The 12,331-nt window shown below is 43.5% G+C and overlaps 1 long non-coding RNA gene across 1 annotated transcript in view; it reads left to right on the top strand.

Annotated features, from left to right (window-relative positions):
• Positions 1 to 8,652, top strand: part of LOC144579783 (uncharacterized) — a 29,458-nt gene extending 20,806 nt beyond the window's left edge. Inside the window, exon 3 of the long non-coding RNA XR_013528173.1 lies at positions 8,528 to 8,652. This is a non-coding gene — a long non-coding RNA (uncharacterized LOC144579783). The remainder of the gene's footprint in view (positions 1 to 8,527) is intronic.
• Positions 8,653 to 12,331: the final 3,679 nt, after the last annotated feature.

The raw sequence follows: 12,331 nt of genomic DNA, 5'->3' as shown, positions 1-12,331 counted from the left end.
TCCCTCTGCAGCCTGAAGTTAGCACTTACCTGGGAAGGGTAGGAGCTGGGGGAGGCTTGCAGGCCCCACCCTCCTCAGAGCAGGGCAGGAGAGGGACAGTGACATGCCTGCCATGGTTGTTCTGGTTCTTTCCACATAGCAAAGAACCCTCGGATACATTTTGTACAGAGGGCAGTAAGAGGATTCCAATCTCTTTGTGAGGAGGTTAGAGGTTCTTATTTGGGAAGGGGGACTCTAGAATACTCAAAAAGTGTCAGGAAATCCCAACTTACCCTGCTGTTAGAGGGAATGCCCTGTAACTATGGAGTGGGCAGATTTTCTCATGTCCTTGGTGGTGTGAGACCTGTTGGGTTATGACCTGATGGGTTAATCAATCCCCCCGAACCTCACCAGGACTCTTCCTAGAAGGCGCTCAAGCATTTATCTGGAAATTGGATTTAAAAAACAAAACAACAAAACCAAACCTCCCGCAAACAGGTAGTATGGCTTCCCTGCCAGCAGGGGGCTCCAGTCACCCACATGATAAATGTAAAGCAACCGTTTCCATTACCGATTTGTTTTGGTAGCGTGATTAGACATTGAATTTAAGATACATGCTTAAAATTCTTTTACAAAGAAAATCTTAAGACTGCCGTTATAGAAGCTGTCTAAAAAGTGAGACCAAAGTAATTACTTACAGTATCCGGTATCTACCAGATATGTGGCATGATAATTATTAAAAGTTCATAATATTGCTATCACCCACATTTCTAGAGGGTTTGCTGAGTGGCAGGCTCCGAGCTAATACAGTCCTCATCTCATTTAATTGTTGTAACAATGCTGTGATGGTAACAACTATAAGAAACTAGATGCAGCATCACAGTCGCCTGCCCAAAGTCACCTTCCTCGACCCTGCCTGGCCCCAAAGCTGTGTTCTTAGAACCAGTGGCCAGGCCATACTGCCTAACACCTGGAAAGTCACCCTTTTCCTTATGCACAGTTATAAGTTTTCTGGAAACCAGCCAAGCCCTTATAGGAAGACTCTTGTTTTGGATTTTGAGGAGCAGAGAGAGAATATGTATCATGATCTGAAATACAAGGGGGAAAAAAAGGAAATGGTTTGATTTGTTCTGAAATCTGAAATTGAATGGAATGTAGAATCTTTTCAGCCAAAGTGGGTTTTTGTCTACTGCTGGGGCATTTTCCCAGAGGTCTATGTTTTTAGACCCAAAGTCCTTTTTCCTCTCCTGTCGCTTCAGGATGAGGCCAGGAGGCAGGAACTGGATTCTAGCCCAGGCTTCTCTCCTTAGCTTGGGCCAAATCCCTAGCCTCCTAGAATGTTCAGGGGTTTTATTTGCATGTAATGTGGGGGTGCTCACACTGCTCCTCTCAGAGCTCAGGTTGGCCACATCGAGTGTTGCACAAATGTGCTGCATCACTGTGATCAGGCCGATGCAGGCAAAGAACCTAGGCACTCAATACAGAAGATGTACGCAGCCTTCCTTTTAAGGAGGGTCTGATGAGGGAAAAGGTACGCTAGAGAGAGCAGAAAGCTTCATAGAGGTATATTTTGGGGACTGATGCAAAACTCCATGCAGTGACGTTCCAGTGACTCAGCCCAGTGGGTGGAAGTGATTTTAAATAATGACAGTATCATCCTCTCCCTCCTCCTACAGTGTCACACATCACCACACACACACTCACCAGCCCCAACTCTCCACAGGGCTGAAATGAATGGAGCCAACACATGCAGTTCTCTGAGCAACAGGGTAAAATACGACATTTATTGTGCAATTTGCTGTCTCTTCCCCAGACACCAAATCCAGGTAAACAAAGGGTGATTTTTAAAAAGTCAACCTTGCACATCCTCAAATTTTAAACAGTCCTCTAGGAGTTAAGTGCTTATAGTTATAGCCACCACCATCAAGGAAGAGGCCACTTGAATTAATTAGAAAGGGAAGCCACCCAATTTCAGTTAAAAATATTTAGAAATGGGTAGCATTTTAGAAAGGAAGTGCAGTAATTGGACCGGGGAGCTTACAGATGCCTTTTTTTCAGACAGAACGATAAGGGAATGAGCCCAGGAAAGAGGGTGCAGGTTATGGCCTGGTTTGGATCTAATAAGTGACCAGTGGGGGGGCTGGCTCCTGGAATCAAAACAATGCCTACCGCAGTGGAGAGTGTTGTGTCCTTCCCAAACCCAGGGGACCTCCAGAGGGAAAGGGTCAGTTAAGGGTCAGTTGCTAGGGCTTCTGAAGGAGTGCAGTGACCCTAACAAAAATCAAAGCCCTGGAGCTAGCAGTGCGGGAGACACAAGAGTGGTTTCCTAGGAGCCGCCTCCTGGTGAATAAAAATGAGTAGGAGAGAGAAAGGACTGGATCGGAAAGGAAAAGAAATGCTGAGTGGCATCCATTGTGGGACAGAGGTTGCCGGGGAGGGAGGTGGGGTTGGAGCCTTCAATTTCATCCTCACCTATGCTCGTCCCAGAGCCTAAGGCTCCAGATTGAAAACTGGAACCAGACATGATTTATTTTGTGTGCATCATCTTAAGAAACATTCCTCGTGTACTGTAAGGACAAACACAAATTAAAAAAATAAGAGGCTTAAGTCTCACTGTTAAAAATAAGAGACTTCTCTCCCCTCCTTTTTCTTGAAGCATTTACTTTAGAAAGCTTGTCATTGTAAATACTTTCTTCTCTTTTTGAAATGTATATAAATCCTTTTGAAGACTAGATTGGCATTCTCCGCTTTATGACCTAGGAATGTCTTTCTCAAGGACCAGGAGGCCATCTCTTTGCAATATAAGCATTAAGGGAGGTAGTATCCCTATGTCCCAGTTTCCAAGGGAAGCAAGGGGCCTAACCTCAGTGGGCACCTCGCTCCAAGTTGCAAACCACTTTCTCTCATAAAGGTAAGGGACATTCGTTCTTCCTCTGAGTAAAGCCAATTAACTAACACAGATGGTCACTCCAATGACCAGGTAAGGTTAGAATGAATACGTGTGGCAAATAGTTCTGTCAAGTCCTCTGACTTGACGACTAGTTACTGCTGATGTTGAAAACTTGTATGTGTGGATTATACCTCTTCGACTCTACAAAGGGACGAGATTTCTTTCTGTCTTTGCAATCTCTCAGCAGATTGCCTGCAATGTGCACCACATTCTGGTTTCATGCTTAGTCAATAATTTCAGTGTCTCTGTTTTCTATTACTTTTATGGAGAGGATTTCTGGGTTGAGAGAAGATTTTGTTTTTGGTTATATTTCCCCAACAGATCTTGACATATGTCTGTTCTGTGCATGGTCTTCCGGACTCAATCCACATTTGTAAGTACGATGTATGTCACCTTGGCTACAACGTATTTGACATCATATGTCAGCTTGGCTAAAGTAAAGGACCAAAACATTTCCCAGTAGATGATCTTAAAGCTTGGTGAAGAATCAGATATTATTATTTTCATTTTGTGGTGGTCCCAGAAGGTAAAGGGCTTGTCCAAGCTCACGTAATCTGGAGAAGAGCAAGGAATTGTTAAATCCCTGTACTGCAAGGCACTCTGCGCCTGCTGCCTGATCACCTACCCTCCAGGAACCCATGCCACATGGATTTCCACTCTATTACATTATAGTTTTCTTTTCTATCACCTGGATATTCACCTTTCCCTGAAATCCCTGCTCCTCCTCTGTATCATCATATTTGATCCACTTCTAAGTATAATATGTGTGCAAGACAGAAGGGAGCATATGTCCACAGAAAGACCTGTTAATTAATATTCACAGCAGTTCTAGTCACGATAGCCCCAACCTGGAATCAACCCAAACACCTATCAACAGGCAAGTGGCTAAACCAGTTGTGGCGTATGCATACCATGGAATACGACTCAGCCACTCAAATAAACTAGCTCTACATATATGCAATAACATCAGTGAATTTTAAAAGTATGCTGAGCTTAAAAAAGGCCAGACACAAAAGACTGCACACGTTTATGTGAAATGTATGTAAGAGACTATGGGAGTCCATGTATGTGAAAGACTATACATGTGCACCTTTATGTAATATTCTATAACAGGCGAACAAAGCTATAGTGAGGGGAAGCAGCTCAGTTGTTGGCCAGGGTGGGACTGAGAGAGACTGACTGCAAATGGGCACAAGAAAACTTTATGGGATGGCAGAAATGTTCTATCTCTTGGTTAGGGTGGAGGATGCCCACATGTATCATCTGCGCAAACTCAAAATGTGCACATAAATTGGGTGTTAGTCTGTTCAGGCTGCTCTCCCAAAATATCACAAATTGGGTGACTTGTTAACAACAGAAATTTACTTCTCACAGTTCTGGTGCCTGAAAGTCCAAGATCAGGGCGGCAGCACGATCGAGTTCTGGTGAGGGCCCTCTTAACTTCTTGTTAAGTCCTCCCATGGTGGAATAGATGGGGGAGCTCTCTGGGTTCTTTTTTATAAGGGCATTAATTCCATTCATGAAAGCTCCACCTTCATGATCTAATGAACTCCCAAAGGCCCCACCTCCTAATCCCATCACACTGGGGCTTAGGTTTCAACATGCATATTTGGCAGAGAACACAAATATTTAGTCCACAGCAATGGGCATAGTTGATTGTATGTAAGTTATACTTCTGTAAAGCTTATTCAACAAACAATTGTACATTTTTGTTCTATGCACAATATTTGAAATTAAAAAAAACAAAACGCAGTTTGCTTTCTCAGCCAGGGTGACCTGGTTCACAGATGGCAGGAGAGTGACCCTTCTGCAGCCCTCTGCATGACTCACAAGGGTTACCCCTAGCCCATCCCCAACCTCTGAAAAGATGTGGGCAGAGAGCTGGTCATAATAACCCGCAGCCGGGAGTGGTGTGTTCCCAGAGTTCTTCTCCCGGGAAAGCCAGCACTGTCAGGAGAATCACATGCAGCCCACAGCTGGCGGGGTTTGTGATGAATCATGATGCTTTTATAGGAAAGAAAGGGCTGTGATTCACATGTGTCATCGGTGATGGGAATATTAAGGGCTCTCTTCTCCTGGGGGAAAAATAGAAAACTCTCTCTTTAAATATTTCATTTCTTTAAAAACTAAAAGTCACTTCAGCTCCTCCCTATTGATTCATTTGAGAGAAAAAGCTGTCAGGCCCTGTATTTAGTTAAGGCAAATCCTTTCTTAGAACAAGAGAGTGTCGTGTGTAGGAAAATCACCTAACTCTTGTCAGTGTTTATCAGATGTGGAGATTAAACCCGCTTCTCTCTTTGTCATGTGACCCATCACTCCTGTGGGCATCATGCCATCCACTGAGGGGTGACTGGGCTTCCCACCCACAACAAGGGCTTGGGCAGGGGGCCATGGGCCTGAATTGTAATCCAGTGTTTTGAAATAGATAACACAGTTACTAGAGGCTGGGAAGGAAGGGGGATGAAGAAGGATTGGTGAATAGGTACAAACACGCAGTGAGATAGGAGGAATATGTTCTAATGTTTGAAAGCACAGTAGGTGACTATAGTTAACAACAATGTATTATGCATTTCAAAATAGCTAGTAGAGAAGATTTGAAATGTGTCTTCCCCAAAAGATAAGTTGAAATTCGAACCCCCTGACTCCCTGCAGAATAAGACCTTATTTAAAAACAAGATTGTTGCAGATGAATTTATTTAATACTGGAGTAAGGTAGGCTTTTAACCCAATACAGCTGGTGTCCTCCTAAAAAGGGGAGAAAGACACACAGAGATAAAATCACCACGTGAGAGTGACAGCAGAGACTGGAGCGATGCAGCCACAAGCTAAGGGACACCCAGCATTGTCTGTTGTCACCAGATGCTGGAGAGAGGCATGGAGCAGATTCTCCCTCAGCAGTAACCAACCCTGCTGACATGTTGGTTTCAGATACCTCCAGAACTAGGAGGATCGATTTCTGTTTGAAGTGCCCAGTTTGTGGTCTTAGGATGCTAATCATAAACGCTGGCATGAGAAAGGGCTTGGTGCGTGTGAAGAAAGATTGGAAGGCTGGTGTGGCTGGCGGCGCTGAGTGAGAAGATGGGAGGGCCTCCATGACCCCTCTGGCTGGGCTGCTGTGGCCAGCATACCTGTCACTGCCCCTCAATGGCCACCATGGGATACTCCAAGCTGCACACTGGCCTTTGGCCACAGAAAGAACATTCAGATTGAGCCAAGAGGGATGGGTTCAGCCTTCCCATCTATTCATTTCTAGTCAGGTAACTTGTATTGCCGCTTTGCTCCTGTGTCACATGGGAGGATGATCACATTTGGCCCATCCATCTCTCAGGGTGTGAGCAGGGGAACCTGTTTGGATGCTTATTGTGAATCATTTCCACCAAGATGTTAGATGCGACTTCTATTACTCCACAGTTTCAGCAGAGACCCCAAAGGGAAAGAAAAATAGCTGCTTATCTATGCAAGACACACTAAGAGATTATAAAATCCATTTTGAGACCTTGAGGTCCTTACCTACTTGGTGACTACACAAGAAGAGGTTTGGGGGACAGAGCAGAGTACAGGCAGAGGGGAGTTCTTTAGAATGAGAGCTGTTGGAGAGATGAGGCAGAAACATCTCTCTGTGCCCCCTTTGTGTCCCCACCCCCACCCCCATAACAAGCTTCACAAGATTTTGAGGCTTCGAAACACCCCATAGAGAGCTTGACAGGTGCACTTGGGTGTTGGAGAAACAAAGAGACTCATACTTGAGCCACATTTCAAACCCTAAAGGGCGAGCCTCATTAGAGCGGCCTATGGTGGCAGGATGAGGAGAGGGGGCATGCAGTGAGCTGCACTCACAGCCACAGGGCACAGGAGGTGCTTCCCACGGCTAGATGAGGACCCCACAGAAAAGAGCAGGTACTGTGTTACCTTGAATGGGACTCTGCCCCAAAAGACCATCTGCAAGGCAAGGTGATCCCAGCAGAGTGACTCAGAGAGGAGTGGACCTCGGAAGCCAGGGGCTGGGGGAGTCGTACATGACATAGCTTGAGGAGCATCACTGGGGACCTCCAAGGAAACAGGAGACCACATGGGAGAGAATGAGCATGTGGGTGTGCCATGCCCAGGGCACTGATTCCAGAAAAACCTGCATTCATCAAAAACTGCACTGGAGCTTTCTGCTCTGTATCCACATCTCCAAATTTGGAGGTGCCAGTGGAGTATTTGAGCAAGGTGAGGAAATGGAGAGAAGTCCTCAGGCTTCTTCTGTATGTTGAGTTTTTGAGCCCGAACTGGTTCTGAGTTTTGAAGTGGATGTGGGATTATAGCTTTGGTAGTCGACCAAAATATCTCATAATAGATTGAATTATCCCATAGTTTTATGGGGCCTCATTCTGCCCTATTCTGGACTTTCCAGTATCTGAAAAAGAAGATCATTCATTAACAAATGGGATGACTGGAAAAGCTTTGGGACCTTTCTGAGAATTCATCCAGGGGCAGGGAAAAGCAATTTGAGAGAAGTTGCTCAAAGAGGTAGAGCTCAGAAAGAGTCAAGACTTTTTCTGTTTGTACATTACTGAATATTACTCTCTCAACAAGGAAGTTGTGGTTAGGTAAGTGTTAACCTTGGAAACTTCTTTCCCGGAAATAAAAGGATCAACAGAGCCCACTCTCCTTACTGTGTAGCCCAGTGAATATTCAATTAAGGGAAATGTTTTAAACAGTTGTCAAATATGGAGTATTAGAAGCCATTGTTCTCCTTCATTAATTTTATTTAGATTGAATCCTGATTTAGCAATAAAAATGCAAGTCTCCACTTAAGAAATTCTATTTGCCTTCAAAGAAGGAAATGAGACTACTTCTTAAATTGTGCTTTACCATGATGAGGTTGGTGAATTGAGATGATTGGAAGAGATTATGATTAAGGTATCATACAAATTTGTAGTCACTTTGAAATGAATAGGAATGCATTAAGTCATAAAATATTATTAGAACAGCTGTATAGTTTCCAAAGAATCTGATGTATTCTGAGTACCACAAATTCTCATGCTTGTGTCTTATATATACTGCTGTTGGCATTTGTCAGAACTTCTTTGGTTAAGAGTAAAAGGAACCCAATTTAAACTAGCTTGAGCTGAAAAGGAACACATTGGTTCATATAACTGGGAAGTCTAAGGGTGAATTTGCTTTCAGAGATGGCTGAATATAGGGCTGCCTCTCTGTGTCTCGCCTCTGCTAATTATGTTTCCCTTAATTTAAACGAACTTTCCTCTTAGGGTGTGCAAGATGTCTCTTGGTCCTCTCTGACTCCCGTGTTCCCTTCTTCCCAGCTCAGCAAACACAGTCAAAGGGAGGCTTGTTTCGGCAGAGTCCACAGAGCTATTAAACCTCAGAAACAATTTCACCCCTGAACCAACCTCTTTGGCCAAGAGATAGGTAGCTCTTATTGGCCAGCTTGAGTGACGTGGCCATCTCTGTAGTGGGAGGCTGGTGCACAGTGATCTATAGTCCTGTTAGGACCTGGCAGAATGGCAAACGTCCCTAAGGGGAATGAGCAGAAGAGGATGGGATAGAGTGCTACCTCAGCCAATACAAGCCCATTTTTTCCTTTATTCACAGAGTTGGCACTTTCTTGCCTGGAATTGAAATCGAAGTGACAACCCTTCACCATGAGCCACCGTTCTCTGCATCGACCAAGTTAGTCTGCCTGTCTGAGACCAAATCATGCAACTACTGGCCTAGAACAAGAAATTACTTTATGTGTAGTTTTCTCCCCAAAGCAGCAGGGTTTAATTTTTTAACAACCTATCCATTTGTTTATTAATTACGTGTATACTGTTTGCATTTGGAGAGGATTCAAGGCATCTTATAATAGTAAGATGAGGGCAAAAACCAGCAAATACCGAGTAAGAAGGGCATCAGGGAGATAAATGTCTAAAAGAGTCTAGGCTAAGCATGGCTATTTGTAGTTCTGCTTCTGATACTGGCAAAATAAGCTCTCATTAGACCAAGCCTCCCACAGATTGTACCTATAAACTCTGGACAATCAGTACTTGGAAGATGGAAATAGCATGGGGTGAGTTTTTTGTTTTGATGGCTTCTCAGCTAAAGGCAGGCCTCATTGTACCACATAGCACATAGCTAAAATGCCAATTGAAAAGCTACAATCCTTCTGGCCTAAAGAATCAGATGATAACATTCAGGGCAACCACAACTCCTGGAAAGTGAAGGAGGGAAATCCAGAAATGGAAAGTGCCAGAGAACCCCTATTTCTGTATATTTTGGCCAGCTCTCTGACTGACCATTAAATCATGCATACATAATGCAGATTTCAAGCAACTGTTGAAGGGCAAGAGAACCGAACTGAGATTTGAGCTGCACCCTAAGAGGCAGAGTTTGCAGCCAACGAGTTAATTCCTTGTTAGAAGAAAATCAACCTTCACTGGAGGAACATAGCAGAATCCAGACTCTGCACAGCCCAGCACTCACGATGTCCATGATATCATCCTAAATAACGCAACACACTAAGAAATAGGAAAATGTGCCACATTCTCAAGAAAAAAAGGTAGTGAGGTTGATTCAGATTATGACCCAGATGTTGGAATGAGCAGACCCATAAAAGTTTAAAATAACTTTCAAGGCAGTTATTACAATTCAGCTAAATGACACAAAATATGCTGTGATGACTTACAAAAGAGGAAATCTCAGCAGAGAAATAGAATGAAAAGAACCAAATGACAATTATCGCCTTGAAAAAATACATACTTGAAATAAATTAAGTCATTAATGGGTTTAATAGCAAAATGGAGATGAAAAGAGGGAAAAGTAATTGACTTTAAAGATAGTCTAGTAAAATTTATCCTATCTGAAGGTGGCTACTTTCACTTAGCAAAGTGTAGCCCCACGTTTACTGTCTACCAAAGTACAGAGGAAACCAGGTGGGTTGTCAACTGAGTTGCTCACCTGAAGAGTAGTGACATTACGCTGCAAGGGGCTCTGAGAGCCAGCGCCTACACACCCTGAAACACACCTTGAACCATTTATTAATCTCTTGTCCCTCCACACCAACTTCAACACCCTTCTATTCTCTGCAAGGGGCTCTGAGAGCCAGCGCCTACACACCCTGAAACACACCTTGAGCCATTTATTAATCTCTTGTCCCTCCACTCCAATACCCTTCTATTCTCTGCAAGGGGCTCTGAGAGCCAGCGCCTACACACCCTGAAACACACCTTGAGCCATTATTAATCTCTTGTCCCTCCACTCCAACACCCTTCTATTCTCTGCTCTGTGATGCTGGGTGGATATTCTGCAAACTGCATTTCTTTTTTGCCAGCTAGTTCCTTGTTAGGTTCTGCCACTTGGGCAATAGAGGGAGACTGGAAGACTGAAGGACAGAGAGGGGACTTCTTTCTCTTTGCTTCCCATTCCATTAGCATTTCTCTTGTCGCCTCTCCCCTGACAGTTGTAAGTGGTCTGGTCTCCAGTTTGTTCCAACACTCTCCCTCTACAGGTACAGGCACCTGCTGGGCAGACCTTCTTCTTAGAGGTCGGTTGTGCCATTTGTACAGGTTTGTCTTTTAAGTGTTTAATTTCTGGTAAATTCAAACTCCTTTCTTTGTTCCCTCCACCTTAGGGATGATAGCCGCTTCCTGCATTTACTATCTCTACGTAATCTCAGTTTTTCTTTTGAAATTTTCAGTCCTCTAATTCTTGTTTTAAATTTTCTGTTAATACAACTCCTGGGGTTTTTATTTTCCTCACTCGCCCCAACTGATCTACATCCCTTTTTATTGACTGATATAGATCCCTGATTACCATATGTAGAGCTGGCAGTGGAAAAAATTGTGAAGAACAAAGTTTGTTCTTGGAGCCAAGATAACTGCTTTCAGAGCCTTGATGTCCAGATACCCACCACAATTATGCAATGTCCCAGGCTCCATGCCTCTCTGCCAATCCTAGGCCCCTTCCATTCCATCACTCATATCCCTAGGGACTGCATTCTGATAGGTAGCAATAAGTGGTCATGGGTTTTGGTGAGATAAACTAGTCTCCTAATATGTGAGCTAGTATTTCCCTCCCATATAACCTGCTTCCTTGGCTTAGATGAGCACACTTCTTAGAAAGGTCTTTGTGGAATGTGAGAAATGGAGGAAGTCTCAGATGTAGTACCTAACCCATGGTTTTCATGTGGTAGACATAGCCACCTCCTCTGTTCACATGTAGAAACATGGGTGCTTGGATGCTCCTTCTTCCTCTGACGCCTTCTTATCTGGGCCACTGGGAAGGTTAAAGGAGCTCAGGAGTGAAAACAAAACAGAACAAACAGAAAAACCCCTCGAGTTTCACAGATGCTATTTGTTAGAAATACAGCAAATTATTTGTAGCTGGTTACAGATAAATTAGTTTAATTTTCTCAAGTGGTCAGTTGAAATACAATTTGCTAAATGTTGCTTTGAGTAATTGCATGTAATTTGAATTAGGGGTTATGTGTAACTCTTGTATATTTGATAATCAACAACTACCCGCACTTCTTTCTGTAGAAAAGAAAGGATTTTATTTTCTGTGACATCAAGATTGCATGCCTTATGTATATTTCCATGCTCTGAAATACCCTCCTAATCTGTAATTTAACCAACCAATCCAGTGCTTTAAGATACTTCAAGATAATACAAACCAGTCACAAGGCATGTGGCTCAGTAAGTGGTAACTATAATAATACCGTGTCCAATCGTATTTTCCAAAAATGGTCTTAGCAATCTTTTCTTCCCTACATATTCTTTTGAAACCTTGCCACATCTCCATAAAGAGGGAGAATCTATGTCCTCTCCCCTTGAAACTGGATGGGCTTTTGTGACTGCCTTCCCTGGTAGGGCGCGAAGGAAGCCATATCTGAGACTTCTGATGCCTGAGTATCAAAGGTGACATTGCGTCTGCCTTTGTGCCGGATAGTCTTCCTTGCAAAATGTCATAGAGATAGAGAGGGTTGCTGGAGGAACCTGGAAGGTCCAGCCACCAGCTATTTGAGGCTTCCCATCCTAGGTGCAGACACACCAGGGACCCTTCAGAGGATTCTAGCCCTAGTTACCATCTGACTGTAACTGCATGAGGCAGAGAACTCCTAGCCTCATGAGGTAATAATAAATAATAATTTTTTTTATTTGTTATAATAAACAGTGGTTAGAAGCCACTAAGTTCTGGGCTGATTTGTTATGTAGCAATGGCTAATGGATGCAATATTTACTGTTTGGCAGGTATTGATGATGAGTGACTTACTATGCTAAATGCTTTGCAGGGATTACCTTATTTAATTCTGATTATCCCAGAGATAAGCATTTTTATCCACCCTGAGAGAAGTTAAGTGATGTGTCCAATGTCACATAACAATCAGTCTGATAATTCAATCCAGACAGTGGGACTCTA

Source organism: Callithrix jacchus, chromosome 16 (assembly GCF_049354715.1).
Source record: "Callithrix jacchus isolate 240 chromosome 16, calJac240_pri, whole genome shotgun sequence".
Lineage (NCBI taxonomy): Eukaryota > Metazoa > Chordata > Mammalia > Primates > Cebidae > Callithrix > Callithrix jacchus.
Note: the sequence above shows the minus strand (reverse complement) of the source record. Positions and strands in the feature narration are given on the sequence as shown.